We start from the raw sequence: 11,924 nt of genomic DNA on the forward strand, positions 1-11,924 counted from the left end.
GCTTCCACATGCACAAGCATCCCTCTTAGTATCTTTGGGTTGGAGTAAATCAAATGGTTAAGCTAAGAAGTTTTGAACTTTTATTCCGTGTCGGTTGAAATTAACATTTGTGTTTTTACTTGAATCGTATCATATACGATTTTCAAAGGGATTTTTTTAGTTTTAGGTTACCTACTTTGTCATTCCATCGGAAATCAATTTTATGACATAGATGCTTATGACCTCCCTACTATACTGTGCTATAATGATTCCTTAACTATTATAACTTTTATTATAACGATATTTTCTATAGATCAAATTACTCTGTTACATGTGTTTGGGGGTAAAAAATAATTTCCTAATAATCCAGGTTTTTAATAGTTCGAATTGATTAATTTTAAAAGACATTGATTCAATCTCACGAAAATTTTCCACTAGCTATCAGAATAAATCCGATAAATGATTGCATTGAAGACCACCGACAGTCGACCTCCACACTCAACCCATCGTTGTAGGCCATCATACTCTACTTGGGTACTACAACCGTGAGCCGCAAACACGATCGCTCCACTAGGTGGAGGCCACCTGACCTCACTTGGGTATCATACTTCATGTCACTTGCCACCATATTTCTTTCAAAATAGGGTATGTGCATTTGAGTATCCACCAAGCATCTTACCATCTTACCACTGTACCATGGATCTTGGGCTAAAAGTTTTCTATAAATGTATCGCGTGTTATTATACCAAATTCCATACTCACCCAATTGCTCCAATATCTACGATTAAATTATCATTGTCTAAGAAAACCATAAATAAATCCGAATTAGGGAAAAAAAATGCGAGGAAACAGAACATGGGCAAGTAGCGGTGACAGCACTCCTCATTTTAAGTCAAGCATAAGAGAAGAACTTTTTGGATGATGACAAATCCTCAAATTGACTTTTAAGCATTTATTCCTCTATTATTTTATTTTAAAATAAATTCTTTTGATTGACAAGTAATATGAGTGATACATAGAGAGCCCTTTAATTAAGAAGGACAAGTAGGCAAAACATAGCTAACGAAAATTTTGAATAATTAGCTTATTTGACTAAATGAATAGTCATCTAGTTACGAGCACTCTACTAATCTCGATAAGTTCAATCAAGTGTCTAGCTAAGTGTTCATTTGTCAACAAGAACATGACCATTTTGTTTGCCGACAATATAATGTGCTAGTTATTTGGAGCATTGTGTTAATTCTCTTAATAAAAAGTGTCATTTATTCGTCTTCAAATATGCACGACAACAAGTGATGATTCATCCACCATGAATTTATTTTGTTTTTTTTTGTCCCAATAATGCACTACAATTTTTATATTTTTATTATTGATCGATGTTCATATTCCAATTCGTGGGGTCTGATACTGCAAGCTGTACCCACAAAATTAAGGCTAAAATTAAATTAAACCTTTAGACGTGCAGTTATAAAACGCTAAATATATACATCTAACCACAATTTCATGGCATGCACGTTCACCCGGCCCCCAACCCCACTTTTAATTGCACCATCATTAAAAATAATAATAATAAATAAATAAATAAATAATAAAATCCCCTTCTTGTTAAAGTTGTTTCTATTTATAACTTCTATTCGTGTGTAAATTATACTGAATGTCGTTGCGCTATGACTCATGAAGTAGACCAACGAAGGATAAAAGTTATAAAAAGAGAATGCTAATGTGGATATATACATATACGAGGAGGATGAATATGATAATAAGAAATATTAATATTAGAGAAAGTTAGAATTACATTTATTAAAAAAAATATGAGGGTCAAATTTAAAAAGGTATAAATATATACTTACACGATTAATAAATATTTTAAATAGGTGATATAAAACTATAACAAATGTAACTATTAATCAAGGATTAGAGATCAAATAAGACTTGATTACTAATGATAAAATAGGAGAAAATTTATTTAAATATAGATAGTGGCAAAAGATGATTCGTTCGTCCCCCAACCTCTCCCAGTTCATCCCCAAGTCAACACGAAGCTGAATATATAGTGCATGAGGAAGAGCAGATACTCAGCTACTAGTCAAGATTTGACCTCCATATCTCATGGTGGTTGATCCTATCTGAATGCTGAATCAACGGATGCTGGGCACGGGGCGCTCTCCGACTGCTGACGTGGATCTTCGACTGGTGGCACGATGCTCCGGCGGACCTGCACAGAAGTTGGGCCGGGAAGGGGTTCCCGGCGGCGACCCTCCGACGCTCAAGTCAGGTAAGCAGGTGGTGGAAAAAGTAGCTCCAAAGGTCTTGAACGCGTACTTTCGGCGAAGTATGAGGCTCTTTATATAGAGCGGTGAAAGAGCTCCTGCACATCCACTGAGGCGCCTACGTGTCTGCAGCTCATACCTCGGTATGTGTTTGTCAGAAAACTTACTTGACGCCATACTGCTACAGTCCAAGCACGTCTTCGATGGGACAATAGAACACTTAGCTGTCAGACTTAGAGTATGGCCTAGCCATAGGACTTGACAGCTGTCAGAAGATGTCCTTGCCCTTCCCTACCCCACAGGCCGGTACGTCCGTCCGGACGAGGAGTGACGTCCGGACGGCCCTCATTTTATGCGCCAGCCGGACGGAATTCCCCTCTCGCCGGTCTGCCGTATGCATCGATCTGGTGGGGATATTTTCGGTAGGGTACTATGCAGGGACTGTTAGCAGTATGTCACCTTCTCTTAGGGCTTCCGCTCGGCTCCCTGCTACTGTTCCATTGAGCGTCGGAACTACGACTTCAGTGGGGGCACCTATTGCCTTGGCTATTCACCGGTCGGTCTGCAGGGGTCGGTCGGGAGGCTGGCCCCTCCTTCTCCGGTCGACCACTTGGTCTTTTGACTCCAGCGTGGCATTGACCCCACAGAATGGGGGTCCCCTGTTCTAACCGCCGGATCACTTGCCTCCCCTTCAAGTCTAGTCGAAGGAGGCAAAGTCCGACTGACTGGACTGCCGATCTGACTGAGTACCGACCGCCACATCAGTCCGCTCGGCCAGGTTTAGGAATGCTCCTCCGTTCGGCGGTATCTTGTCCGTGCCTTGTATTCTTTTGGAATCCATGCCCAATTCTCTCCCCTACTGCCCCTCACATGTGCTGCGTAAGGTAAGGGGCGCTCATTAAATGCAACCAGTATTCTGCTGACACGTGGCGATCGTGCGTTTGTCAGCGTATGGCGGTGGCGTCACTTCCGATGGGACAGCCGCCGTTTGAAATGGACAACTGGATGATGGCCTCATTTTTTACGACCTGGATCGGACGGTGGAGGTTGCTCCCGGGCGGCAATATAAAGCCCCCGACTCATTTTCCGCCGCACTGTTGCTTCATCCTCCTTCGTCTTCACGCTGCTCTTTCTGCTCCGGCGATCCTTATTCACCGCCTGTTTGGTGCGCTCGCCATCTTCCTCCTTTCCTCGATCTTCCTTGTACCCGTAAGCCTTCCTTTCCAGCTACCCGCCTCTTGTATTGCTTCCTTTTGCATTCTGTCGGCATTTTCTTTTAGTTTTTCTGTCGATTATCGTTTCTGTTTCGACCATGGCGAGTACCTCTACGCCTACCATCGGCGCTCCTGGTCTCTGGTACACGACTATGGAGAGCCGATTCGATGAAGAAGACGCACTGCGTCTCATTCGAACATACGAAATTCCAGCCGACCACGAAATAGTTGTAGCCACTCCTTCCGATCGGCCCAATGATCCGCCGCCTGGCACCATTTGCTTCTTCCGTGATCAATTTTTGGCCGGGCTGCGCTTTCCTCCACATCCATTCATCATCAAAATATGCAACCACTTTCGCGTCCCGCTCGACAAATTAGTCCCGAACTCAATTAGGTTGCTGAGCGGGGTGATAGTCCTTTTCAAGTTGAATGATATCCCCTTGGACCCCCAAATCTTCCACTATTTCTTCTACCCAAAACAATCCGAGTGGGGGACCTTCATATTTCAATCTAGGTCGGGTTTCGTCCTATTTACGAACATGCCGAGCTCCAATAAGCATTGGAAGGAGCATTTCTTTTTTATGCGTCTACCCGAGCGGCCGGCCTTCCGAACGAAGTGGTAGACGGCGGTGCCGACTCAACCGGGACTCGGCAAATTCAAGAGCCATCCAGCGTATCTTCATGCGGCGAACCAGCTGGTCGGCCAACGTTACGATATCGACAAGTTACTCCTTCCTGGATTAATGTACATATTTGGCTTGTCTCCCATCCAAGCCGACCTGCCTTGTAGCATGAGTAAGCAATTCTTATCCCCCCTTTTTCTTTTGTGCTAACTGATTTGTTCTCTGTTTCTGCAGCTGAAGTTATGTGGCGTGCTAAGGCAACCGAAAAGCTCAAGTTGAAAGCCGCCAATATTGAGGCGGTAAAGGACAAAGAGGTTGCCGAACGGGGTTTGGTTCCGACCGGCTCTGCAACTGAAGGGAGCGAGGGAACTCAAGTTGCTCCCGAGGCATCGGCTGCCCGTGCCTTCACTGACGAGGTCGCGATCAATATCACAACATCCGCCCAGGGCGAGGAGGAAGGCCGTTCGGCCGACGAGACACCTTTGGTGACTCGAAAGCGCCGTCGGCTAGAGCAAGCTGCTCCACAGCCTTCACAAAGGGAGCAGCTTTCCGAACGGAGTGCTGATGCTCCTGCGATTTTTGAGGCGGTTTCCTCAGAGCATACTCCAACTCAACTTAACTTGCCGCCGACCATCGTTGAGGCTCAACCTTCCACCTCTCGAACTTTACGTCGACTTAGGCGACTGGGCGACCACCCGGGTCCGATCGGCGAGTCTTCTGGCCCGGCTGCTGCATCTCAAGATGATTCGAGCGGCCCGAGGGTGATTAAAACCGTACTAAGATTTCCATCGGAGGAATATCTACTGGCCGCCGATCGGCCATCGGCTCCCGAACACCAGATCACCCTCACCGGTCCGCTCGCCAAAGTTTGGGAGGACGCGCGCGTACGCGTCGCGCTTATGTCCCCCAGTCAGCTAGGGGACAGTAACCTGCAGCAGGCGACCGGGGTATGCCTTTCTGCTTTACTGATATTTTTTGTTTTAGTTTTTAGCTTTTAGCTTAACTGCCTTCGTTCGCAGAGTTGGGTAGAGCAGATTGCGGTCAGCAATCGACTGGCCGAGTTGGAGGAAGAAATGAAAAAACTCAAGCTCTCGGAGGTGAACCAAGGGCAATCCACGGCTGCTCTAGAGAAGAGCAAAAAGCTCTTAGAAGCCGAACGGAAACGCGCTTCCGATCTGGTGGCCGAGGTTGCTCGGCTTGAAGCTGTGGTCAAAAAACGGGATAAAGAAATCCAGACGGCGACTACTCGGAAGCGCAAGGCCATCGACGACATGGACCGAATGAAGGTGGAGATCAGAGGGCTAGAGCAACGTATCAAGGATCTGGATGCCCTTCTGACCACCGAGAAGGAGGGCCGCTCGGCCGATCTGTTGAAATTTGATGAAGACTTAAAGGCTCTCCATGCTGCCAACGATGCTTCCCAGGCCGCGCTCAAAGAGTATCAGGAGGGGGAGTCGGCTCGCTCTGAGGAAGTGAGGAAGACATTCATCCGCTCGGATGCCTTTGGGGAGAAATTTACTGACAAGATCTCCCTCACCTTTGAAGAGGCGATCAAGGCGGCTGTGGATCACCTGAAGACCAAAGGCCACCTTCCCGCCGAGCTGACCATCCCCCCAGAGGATCTGGCTACCGTGATGGGCGCTATCCCTGATGCCCTTTTTGATTTTGACGCGTAAGGAGTGTTTTTCATCAACTTTTTTGTACCCTTGCCGTTCGGCCAAACTTATTTTTTGCTGTAACTTTTTTGGTTTGCCCAGTGCTCGGCATAAATAGATTATCTTTTCCGTTCCTTCAACTTTTGTTTTGGCAAGAAATTTTCCTCTCATCATGTCTAAAGTGTTCTTTAAAACTCCTTCGCTCAGCTTCATACTTTAACATGGACTCAAGCCGATTGTCTTCAAAAAGTCTTTCGCCATGCAACTGCGCAGCCGCTCGGCGCGCGAACGTCACTCATTCATGTGCTCACATCTTTAATTCCTATTAACCATCTATTGCTTTGCACCTTACCTCATAGGGTTTTTCACATATTTTCGTTAAGCGAGCCGTCGCTCGGACGTTTATAGACGCCGGCTCGTCTCTCGATATTTAACGTCGGAGCTCGACGGTCTTCCGCTCGGACGTTTATAGACGCCGGCTCGTCTCTCGATATTTAACGTCGGAGCTCGACGGTCTTCCGCTCGGAGGGTTTATAAACGCCGGCTCGTCTCTCGATATTTAACGTCGGAGCTCGACGGTCTTCCGCTCGGACGTTTATAGACGCCGGCTCGTCTCTCGGTATTTACCGTCGGAGCTCGACGGTCTTCCGCCCGGACGTTTATAGACGCCGGCTCGTCTCTCGATATTTAACGTCGGAGCTCGACGGTCTTCCGCTCGGACGTTTATAGACGCCGGCTCGTCTCTCGATATTTAACGTCGGAGCTCGACGGTCTTTATGGCTAACTTCGATACTGCCGATCGGCGGAACCCTTGGCCATCCTTTGAATTAATTTCGCTTCCTGCATTACAAGGACACGGGCGACTAGCATATACACAAAAATGAGTTACATTCGTGCATATTTAACGTAGAGTCGGTCGACGGTCTTGGCGGCGGACTTCTCGGACGCTTGCGCCTCGATATTTAACGTCGGAGCTCGACGGTCTTCCGCTCGGACGTTTATAGACGCCGGCTCGTCTCTTGATATTTAACGTCGGAGCTCGACGGCCTTTTTTAAGGCTAACTTCAATACAGCCGCTCGGCAAACCCATTGGCCATCCTTTGAATTAATTTTGCTTCATGCATTACAAGGGTACGGGCGACCAACATATATGCAAAAATAAGTTACATTAGTGCACCTTTCACCCAGCCCGATAAGGCTGGAGATGATTCGCGCTCCACGGCCGGTCCAGTTGACGTCCGTCTTCATCCTCCAAATAATAAGCGCCCGAGCGAAGCTTTTCAATAACCTTGAAGGGGCCCGCCCACGGTGCCTCTAGCTTGCCAACGTCGCCGACCGGCTTGACTTTCTTCCAGACAAGATCGCCGACCTGGAATGATCTGGGGATTACGCGGCGGTTGTAGTTTTGCTTCATCCGCTGCCGGTACGCCATCAGCCGAACGGACGCCTTGGCTATTTCTTCTTGGACCAAATCCAGCTCCATGTTCCTCCGCCCGGCGTTGTCCTCATAGTAATTTTGGATCCGAGCGGACTCGACGCCGACTTCAACAGGAATGACCGCTTCGCCGCCATACACCAAGTGAAAAGGCGTGACGCCCGTCCCTTCCTTTGGAGTCGTTCGGATGGCCCATAAGATGCTCGGCACTTCATCTACCCAACTTCCTCCCAAGTGATCGAGCCGAGCGCGCAGAATGCGAAGAATTTCCCGATTGGCTACCTCGGCTTGACCGTTACTTTGGGGATAGGCCACGGACGTGAAGTGTTGCTCGATGTCATAGCTTTGGCACCAATCTTCGAGCAACTTTCCTGTGAATTGCCGCCCATTATCGGAGATAAGTCGACGGGGGATGCCGAACCGACAGATGATGTTCTGCCAAATAAATTTCTTGACCATCTGCTCGGTGATCTTGGCTAGCGGCTCGGCCTCCACCCACTTGGAAAAATAATCAACTGCCACTAATAGAAATTTTCGTTGTCCGGTTGTCATAGGAAACGGACCCACAATATCCATTCCCCATTGGTCGAACGGGCAAGACACAGTGGCGGCCTTCATTTCCTCTGCCGGTCGGTGGTAGAAGTTATGGTACTTCTGGCACGAAAGGCATGTCGACACGGTCCGAGCGGCGTCCGCTTGTAAAGTCGGCCAAAAGTATCCAGCTAACAGGATCTTCTTAGCTAGTGATCGTCCGCCCGGATGCCCTCCGCACGATCCTTGATGTACTTCTTGGAGGATGTAAGTCGAGTTCTCCGAGCTCACGCATTTCAACAGCGGGCGTGAGAAAGCCTTTTTGTAAAGTTGATCTTCGATGAGTGTGAACCGACCGACTCTCCTCCTTAGCAGCTGGGCTTCATTCTCATTGGATGGTGTGGCGCCCGAGCGGAGGAACTCTATGATGGGTGTCCGCCAGTCGCTTGGAAACGTGAGGCCCGCCACCAACAGTACTTTTTCAATTGGCTGCTGAATGGCGACCGGCGTTATTGAGCTCGCGAGTTTGGCTAACTCATCGGCTGCTTGATTTTCTGCTCTGGGTATCTTCTGGACAATAACTTCTCTAAAATTGGCTTTAAGTTTCTCAAACGCTTCAGCATAGAGCTTGAGCCGGGCGCTGTTAATTTCAAAAGTGCCAGAGAGCTGCTGCGCGGCCAACTGCGAATCCGAATGAAGTATTACTCGACCGGCGCCAACATGCCGAGCTGCCTGCAAGCCGTCTATGAGGGCCTCATTGTCTGCTTCATTGTTGGTAGCTTTATAATCCAGCCGGACGGATACGTGCATCTTTTCTTCTCGAGGGGAGAGCAATATTCCAATCCCGCTTCCGAGCCGAGTGGACGACCCATCCACATATACTCTCCACATAGCTTCCGGCTCCGGCCTCTGCACCTCAGTCACAAAATCGGCCAAGGATTGCGCTTTGATTACCGAGCGGGGCTGGTATTGGATGTCAAATTCACTTAACTCCGTCGTCCATTTGATGAGCCGCCCGGACGCTTCTGGATTCAATAATGTTAGGACCTTGACGTCCGCTAGAGGGGGGTGAATAGCGTCTCACCCAAAACTTTACTTCCTATAATGTTAGTGCACAGCAGAATACAAAAACAAACTAACAAATACGAAAGTTAACCTAAAACAAGAAAGAAGAAGACAACAAACCAAACACAAACCCTAACACAAGGTGTTTACGTAGTTCGGAGATAACTTGCTCCTACTCCACGGCGTGTCCGTAAGGTGGACGATCCCTCAATCCGTAGGTGGATTAGTCCTCGGCAAACTTCGGCTAGCTCAACCTCCTTGTGGGTGGAGAAACCTCACCACAACTCCAACCAAGATCACTTGGACACGAGAGATCCTTGAGCACTTTGGTGACTACTAATTAGGCTTTAACCAAGTCTAATTTCGTCACCTTGGCCGGCCATCCCAAGCTCCTTCTTATAGAGCTTGGAACAAATCAGTAAGCTGATTTGCCCGTTACCAGTCGACTGGTCCTTGCACCAGTCGAGTGACGCTACAGTACCGCTACAGTAACGCAATAGTAACACTACAGTACTGCTACAGTAAACCCTAATTCTAGGATTTTACCTCGGGTACATTCACTTAACACTCGTTCTCGCCCGACCAACCTAGACCTAGCCTTCTAGCCTCCTCCATCAGCCTTGCGTCCCTCGGATGTCTCCCCATCCTTCACGTCTTGCCTTATGGAGCTTCCATCGGCCTTGTCATTGTTGTCGGGTCTTCCTTTGCCAAGAGATCGCGCCTCCGGGACTTCATCCATTGCCAAGTCACACTTGGACTTACGTTGCCAAGACTACATGCTTGGACTTACACCGCCAAGACGCATCCTTGGACTTTCCTCCTTTGCCAAGATCACACTTGAACTTACGTTGCCAAGACTACATGCTTGGACTTTCACCGCCAAGACTCACCCTTGGACTTTCCTTGTTGTACCTGTATCCTGCACACTCACAATGCATATCAAATACAACAATAAACCTAACTTAAACCTTTGCCCAAACATCAAAACTTAGGGCACCTAGATTGCTCCAACAATCTCCCCCTTTTTGATGTTTGGCAACCTGTTTAAGTTAGGGAAACATAAATGCAATACATATGCAAATAAATATGCAAATCAAGTCATGCATAAATAATGGAACTTAAATCTCTAGGCTCCCCCTTCACCTAAGCTCCCCCTTGAGCTAGGATTTCCCGCAAAGGTAAACTTCTCCCCCTTTGCCTAAACAATCGCTCCCCCTTCACCTAAGCTCTCCCTCGAGTTAGGATTTCTTGCAAAGGTGTATAGGTTTCCCACTTAAACCTAGACTTCTCCCCCTTTGCCATACATCAAAAAGAGCTCCAACAATATCCCAATTGTTGAAAACATGTCATCCAAATTGACCCTAAACTCATGTATTTATCCCCATGGATCTCATACATTTAAACGAGTTAGACACGGTCAAGAACAACGTTAAAAAACATTTTTAGGCTGGTATCAGTCGACTGAACTAGGTACCAGTCGACTACCCCCTTCGACAGAACCTTACAGAAGCATTCTGTGGTCGAAATCTATTGTTACCAGTCGACTGGTATCATCACCAGTCGACTGGTATCAAAAAAATGAGCTTACAGAGACATTCTGTGCTCAAAAACACTGTTACCAGTCGACTGACACCCTATTTCTGCAAAAATTAGCCTTTTCAGGCCAAATTCAGAAATGCACCAGAAATTCCCTAGACCTCCAAAAATCCCCAAATTTTGTGGAGAGGTCTATTGTACCCTTGTCTACTTGGGAAAAATATATATAAAAATATATTTATTACAGATCCCAAGATTGACACAAAATTCAAAACTAGCTAAATAGTTCAATTGAACATTGACCTAAAGTCCTAATTTTGGCTTCCTCTTGATGTATCTGCCCATACTAAATCACAATACTTCCCTAGCATGGGTTTATATGACATCTATACATCAAAAACTAATTTTTATGCAATATGACCCCTAATGTCATATTTTCATGCATGAAACACATCCCAATTGTGCCAACCCACTAGGTTAGAGACTTAAGTCTGTCTCCTAACCACTTGGCACATTTGATAACCCATATATCATGGGTCCCAAAAGCTCTTCCTATCCTTAGGAATCTTAACCTTAGTCACCTCCCTTGGTGACTCATCCACTATGGCTAGGCCACTTCGATGCACCTCGAATGACACTTGGACTACTAAACTCACATTCTTAACCTTAGACACCTTGTCTTTGTTGGTGCAATATCCCTCAGGTCAAGGTTGACCTGGGTAACCAAGCTGAGTCTTGGTTTGGGTTTAGATGTTTGACAATAAGATATTGATTGAAGAAAAGTCAAGTAGGTCAAGGTTGACTGGATACTTGACTGGGAAGTCCTAACTGGGATGTTAGGCAAAGTGAAAGTCCTAGTGAGTGAAGCTAGGCAGATGGAAGTCCTAGTGAGTGAAGCTAGGCAGATGAAAATCCTGGTGAGTGAAGCCAGGTGAAAATCCTGGTGAGTGAAGCCAGGTGAAAGTCCTAGTGAGTGAAGCTAGGCAGATGGAAAACCCTGGTGAGTGAAGTCAGGTGAAAGTCCTAGTGAGTGAAGCTAGGCAGATGGAAAACCCTGGTGAGTGAAGCCAGGTGAAAGTCCTAGTGAGTGAAGCTAGGCAGATGGAAAACCCTAGTGAGTGAAGCTAGGTGAAAGTCCTGGTGAGTGAAGCCAGGCAAGGGAAAATCCAGATGGATCAAGGATGATCGGACATCTGGTGTTGGGAAGTCCAAGTAGGTCAAAGGATTGACTGGATACTTGGCATGAAAGAAAAGTCCAAGTAGGTCAAAGGGATTGACCGGATACTTGGCACATAGAAAAGTCCAAGTGGGTCAAAGGGATTGACCGGACACTTGGTAAGGGAGTCCTAGCAGGTCAAGGGAGTGACTAGATGCTAGGCATGACATACCAACAGGTCAAGGTTGACCGGATGTTGGTTTGGGAGGTTTAGGACTTGGTTTTGGACAAAAACCAAGTGCTGGATCGATCAGTGGATCGATCCAGGCTCTAGATCGATCAGTGGATCGATCCAGACCTGTCCCAGTGAACAGAGAGCTTCTGGATCAATCCGTGGATCGATCCAGAGGTCCCAATCGATCAGTGGATCGATTGGGACGCGGCTGCTTCGCGCGATAAG

The sequence above is a fragment of the Zingiber officinale genome, chromosome 9A (genome assembly GCF_018446385.1).
Source record: "Zingiber officinale cultivar Zhangliang chromosome 9A, Zo_v1.1, whole genome shotgun sequence".
NCBI lineage: Eukaryota > Viridiplantae > Streptophyta > Magnoliopsida > Zingiberales > Zingiberaceae > Zingiber > Zingiber officinale.